This window comes from Bos indicus, chromosome 20 (assembly GCF_029378745.1).
Source record: "Bos indicus isolate NIAB-ARS_2022 breed Sahiwal x Tharparkar chromosome 20, NIAB-ARS_B.indTharparkar_mat_pri_1.0, whole genome shotgun sequence".
In the NCBI taxonomy this organism is placed as follows: domain Eukaryota; kingdom Metazoa; phylum Chordata; class Mammalia; order Artiodactyla; family Bovidae; genus Bos; species Bos indicus.
Genome location: NC_091779.1, coordinates 4,134,195 through 4,140,194, shown reverse-complemented (window position 1 = coordinate 4,140,194; position 6,000 = coordinate 4,134,195).

The following is a 6,000-nucleotide window of genomic DNA, read 5'->3' as shown; positions in this document are numbered from 1 at the left end:
TATAACATTTCACTGTGCATTTTTGCAGACTTGAAATACTTTGTTTCTTTGGGCTTCCTTATTTTCACTCTCTGAAGTTTTTGCTACTGTATATTTACTGTAAATAATGTGTTCATGAATAAATTCAAATTGATAAATTTTGTTTACATTTACATTTGTTAAAATGTTAATTCATAAGCTTATTTTTACATATATCCCATGACATTTTTATTTTATACAATTTCTTTTTTAATTGAAGTATGGTTAATTTATAACGTTTTGTTAGTTTCAAGTGAACAGCAAAGTGATTCAGTTACAGATAAATTTATAGTATTTTTCAGAGTCTTTTCCATTATAGGTTATTACATGACATTGTGGAGAAGGAAATGGCAACCCACTCCAGTATTCTTGCCTGGAGAATCCAGGGACAGGGGAGCCTGGTGGGCTGCCATCTATGGGGTCGCACAGAGTCGGACACGACTGAAGTGACTTAGCAGCAGCAGCATCGAGTATGGATGTGAGAGTTGGACTGTGAAGAAGGCTGAGCGCCGAAGAATTGATGCTTTTGAACTGTGGTGTTGGAGAAGACTCTTGAGAGTCCCTTGGACTGGAAGGAAATCCAACCAGTCCTTTCTAAAGGAGATCAGTCCTGAGTGTTCATTGGAAGGACTGATGTTGAAGGTGAAACTCCAATATTTTGGCCACCTGATGTGAAGAGCTGACTCATTTGAAAAGACAATGATGTTGGGAAAGATTGAGGGCAGGAGGAGAAGGGGACAACAGAGGATGAGATGGTTGGATGGTATCACCGACTCAATGGACATGAGTTTGGGTAGACTCTGGGAGTTGGTGATGGACAGGCAGGCCTGGCGTGCTTCGGTTCATGGGGTCGCAGAGCGACTTAGCAGCAGCAGCAGCAGCAGCGCACGATATTGAGTATAGTTCCCTGTGCTATATGGTAGGTCCTTGCTGTTTACCTGTTTTAATAGTGTTTATATGTTAATTATGGGTGTCTTTTAAAGGGGCACTAACCCCGTTCACAAGGGCTCCACTGCCCCCCTCCCCCATCTCCCAAATACCAACAAATGAGGGGCTCGATTTCAATGTGAATTTCGGAAGGATGCAAACATTCAGTCTATAGCAGAGGGATGCCTACTTTACGGCAGGGAGTGGATACCAGCCCTGTCCTCAAAGGAGCTCTGACTCCAGTGGGAAGAACAAGGGTCAGGCGGCCCAGCAATTCTGAGTTCAAAGCCCAGCTTCACCACTTTCCCATGCTATAACTCTGAGCAACCTCTCTAAGCTTGGTTTTCTCACAGGAAAATGGGGGGGATAGTACTCACACTGTGGATTTGTAAATGAGAGAAGCGGATACGGAATGTCTGGTGCTATGCACAGCACTTGGTAGATGCTTGATAAGAGTTACATTATCACACACATCCCTTTACCAAGTAGAGAAAAGACAGCCACATGCACAATTAATAAACACAAAACAGGGAGAGAGGAAAGCGGTACTAAAGGGACCAGGGCGTGGAGGCCTTGAATGCCAACCTAAAGCACGAAAACCTCTGTGAGCAGTGGAAGCCTGTGAGGGTTTCTGAGCAGGGAGGAGCAAGGACAGAGCTTCTTTTTCAGAGGAAGACCATTTTTGGCTTCTAGAAAAGAGGAAGAAGGTGGGAGGAACGAAGTCATGATCCCCTTCTTGACCCTGAGTTATAGCTTCACTCACCCTCCTCCCAACCCCGGAAGCTACATCCTGCAGCGGGCACCGGCCATGTTGCCTTAAGGCCTGCTTCCTTCCAACCCATGGCCTATTCCACAGGGCCACATGTGCCTGGCCACTTGGTATTCGCAGGCTTAGCCCTGTTAATTATGGCATCTTGCCGTGCCAGCCAATCAAACAGCAGTTGGGGGGAGAGGGAGCAGGCGTCTGTTTCCAGGTCTCCCGCTTTGTCCTGGAAAGAAGCCTAGTTCCTTCTCAGAGGCAGTTGAGGGGAGAGGCAGAAAAGGAGCAGGCCTCAGCTTCCTGGGTCTGGCTGTCCATCCTGGGAACTTGGGATCTGGTAGAAGTACAGCCTGCCAGCCCGATAGACACCAAAAATCACAAAAAGACCAGAGCCTAATTCAGGCTGATGGACTAAATGCTCCTTGAAAGCGCAGCCCTCCTCCCAAATAAACCTGCCATATGGAATTCTGAGGTCCACTGGCTCTGGCACTGATTTTCCACGGTCTGCAGCTCTCAAGCTTGCAAAGTGCACTCCTGAAAGAGGAATTTGGAAGGATAAAGTCCTTCTAAAGCAAAAACAGCAGATTTACCATCTTCTCTACACTGTCCACTCCACACCACAATCAGTGAGAATGCCAGTGTTCCCAGAAGCAGTGGAGCTCGGGATGAAGATGTCTTTTGGGGGTGGGGAGGGACAAAACTAGGCCCTGCCTGGAGGTTTGATTAATGCTGCCGGTGGAGACTGAGTTCCAAGCTAGGGAGGTGGAGTTGCGTTCTTTCATCTTGCAAACATTTCCTTGGGGCCTCTCGACACTAGTCTGTGCCGGATGCTGGGGGCATTTGAGACCCACTCCAGCTCTTTGGAAGCTCAGAGTCTGGCAAAGTCATCAGATCTATAAGAAGGCAGTTACAGCCCAGAGTAATGGCTGCAATAGTACACAGTGTTAGCCACGGGAGGAAGTGATGATATATCTGGGAGGCAGAGGTTCCTGAAGGAAGTGACATCAAGCCGGGCTTTGAAGGCTGAATAAGAGGTCACTGGCAGACAAGGTGGGGAAATAAATAGTTTATGCCAAGGATGTCAGTAGGAAAAAACAGAATATGTTTTCTTCTAGAGATGACAAGCCATTTCTCTGGTTGGGACGAGGAAAGTGGAGATGACTAGTGGGAGATGGGAACTTCCAAGGTGGAGCTAGTGGTAAAGGCTTGCTAACGCAGGAGACGAAGGAAACACAGTTTCGATCCCTGGGTCAGGAAGATCTCCTGGAGGAGAAATGACAACCCACTCCAGCATTCTTGCCTGGAGAGTCCCACAGGCAGAGGAGCCTGGCAGGGAGAGTCCATAGGGTCACAGAGTTGGACATGACTGAGCGACTGAACACACACACAGTGGGAGATGAGGCAGGACATGCAACTGGGGCCAAAGAGAGGGTGAGCACTGGGAAGAGTGCATGTAGGTCAAGGCAGAGTCAGGATTAAAATTAGGTTGGGGAGACTTCCCTGGCAGTCCAGTGGTGAGGAATCTGCCTTGCAAAGCAGGGGACATGAGTTTGATCCCTGGTTGGGGCAAGTAGGCCCACGTGCCACCACCACTGAGCCTGCACGCTGCAGCGGAAGGTCCCACACGAGGCAACAAACAAAAATACTTTAAAAAGTTAGGTTTGGCATCTGGATGCAGGTTAAAAGGAGATATTGAGGGGTATCAGATTGGCTAGTAGCAAAATAACGAAAATAAGTGTGCTTTAGACTCTGATGCTGGGAGGGACTGGGGGCAGGAGGAGAAGGGGACGATGGAGGATGAGATGGCTGGATGGCATCACCGACTCAATGGATGTGAGTCTGAGTGAACTCCGGGAGTCGGTGATGAACAGGGAGGCCTGGCGTGCTGCGATTCATGGGGTCGCAAAGAGTCGGACACGACTGAGCGACTGAACTGAACTGAACTGAACCCGTATTATCTCATTTAGAGCTCAGAACAAACCTATGTGGTCAGTGGGTATTCTTATCACATCTTACAGATGCAGAGATGGAGGTATAGAGAGGTCAGGTAACTTGCCCAAACTCATACGCTCGGTAAGAGGCGGTTGCCAAGGGCTTGGGGAGAGGAAATGGGGAGTTGGTGTTTAAGGGGTAGAGAATTTCAGTTTGGGAGCATCACAAAAGTCCTGGAAGTGTATATATGTCAATTGAGAGAGTTGTTAAAACAGATAGCTGGATCCCATGTGTGAGATAGATAGCTGGTGGGAAGCTGTTGCACAGCACAGGACCTCAGCTCCGTGCTCTGTGATGACCTAGAAGAGGGGGATGGCAGGAGTGGGCTGGGAGGGAGGCTCAGGAGGTGATAGATGTGTACATAGAGCTGACTCACGTTGTTGTACAGCAGAAACTCACACAACATTGCAAAGCAATTATCCTCCAATTTTAAAATGTATTTTTTTTAAGTTCTAGGGATGGATAGTGGTGATGGTTGCGCAACAACGCGAATGCACTTAATGCCACAGAGCAGTATGCTTACAAATGGTTCAAATGGTAAATTTCATCTCATGTGTATTTCAGTACAACAGAAGAAAAAGGGAGGGTGGGCGTGGAAGGATGCAGGGATTGTGTCTCTGCTACAGGCAGGTAGGGGGACGGTGCCTCCTCCAGCCAGGCCTGCCGCAGCGGAGGAGGGGAAGACACTCAGGAGGACGAAGCGCCAGCTCCACTGCGGAGGGCGCAACTGAGGACAGGTCTCATTGCCTTTCTGGGAAAACCGAGGAAGCAGGCTGATTCACAGACTTCCTCTAGCGTCTGCCCTCCACGGCTCTGCCTTATTAGGAAGGCTTGGCTCATGCACACGATGAGGCAAAAGGCACAAAAAAGCCAAGCCTTCAACCCACTGGACATTTCCATATCCTTTGACTTGTAATTGTGATGCGGAAGAAGGTGCCTTACACGAGTTACATCAATGAGGGTCCCACAAAACAAATGTCACCCACAAACTGGGTTACAGAGGAAAGTTTATTGAAGAGTCTGTTTACAAAGTTGTGGGCAGGGTTCGAAGAGTCAAAGAAGGGCGCAATACAGGCAGGACTGTCACCACCCTTGGAGGGAAGGCTGGGAGAGCTGGTAAGGGAAGGTGGCTTTGGTAAGGACAACCCGGCAGGAAGAAAGTTTGGGAAGTGAATTCCCACACCTCTCTCTCCTCCTGCTCTCAGTCTCTTGCCAAGCCACCCCTCTATTCACCCAGCCCAACACGAAGCCAAAGGACAGGGAACCCATCAGTGAAATCCGTACCAGTCAGCCTCCAGGGTCAGAGTGGGGTGGTAAAACCTGGCAAGAAAGTCAGAGAGGCAAGGGGTGGCACAGAGCTAAAGGGAAACGGTACTGAAATCTCTAGCTGCCTGGCCAGGGCTGCTGAGAAGCATCCGCTCTGAAAGACCCCCACCCACTTTCAAAGGCTGACCTTGAACCCAGGGTGGTAAGGAGCCCTGAGCTCTCACAGGCCCAGAAAGGAGCTGTGTGGTTTTTTGTACCTGCTTACTACTTACTATATGGGAACATTGGCCAGGAGCCTGAACTTCCCATCCCTGCACTGTGTACGCTCATTCAGACGGTCTGTTCAGTCAACATCTCCTGAAAATGACTCACTGCGGAGCCAGAGCTGGGAGGCACTGGATAAAGAAATGTGGGGCGGCCCCAGGCACCCTCGGCTTCAACCCGTGATTGTGCCTAGGGCTGGCCGGTGACAGGGTCTCTCCCATAGCTCTGTGACTCCAGACGTTGCTCTCATTTGCCTTCTCGGAGTGTGAGTACTCTTTGCAATCCTATGGACTGTAGCCCGCCAGGCTCCTCTGTCCATGGGATTCTCCAGGCAAGAATACTGGAGTGGGTTGCCATTTCCTCCTCCAGGAGGTCTTCCCGACCCAGGGATGGATCCTGCGTCCACCGGTGCACCTCGGAAGCCCACCTCCTCTATAATATGAGTCAACCACTTTTCCCCCCCACAGTTGGCCTGAGAATTCAAAGAGAAATTATTTTTTACAAAACAGGAGGCACTGGGCCAGGCATGGAGTAAGTGCCCCAAATCTGGGAATCGGTGTTCTTGTTAAAAAGCACCCATTGCGTCTCCCCCCTTCACCACCCTCTTACTCGGTTTTGCTGCTGTTATTGACATTATACCACACTTGCATACTGGGGGTGGGGGGCTCTTTTCTTGCTCCTCCTTGAATACCCATGGCTTTGGGCTGAGCTGACAATTACCAATATTTATAGTGCACTGACACGCGCTTAATCCTGAAGACAGCCCCGCTTCG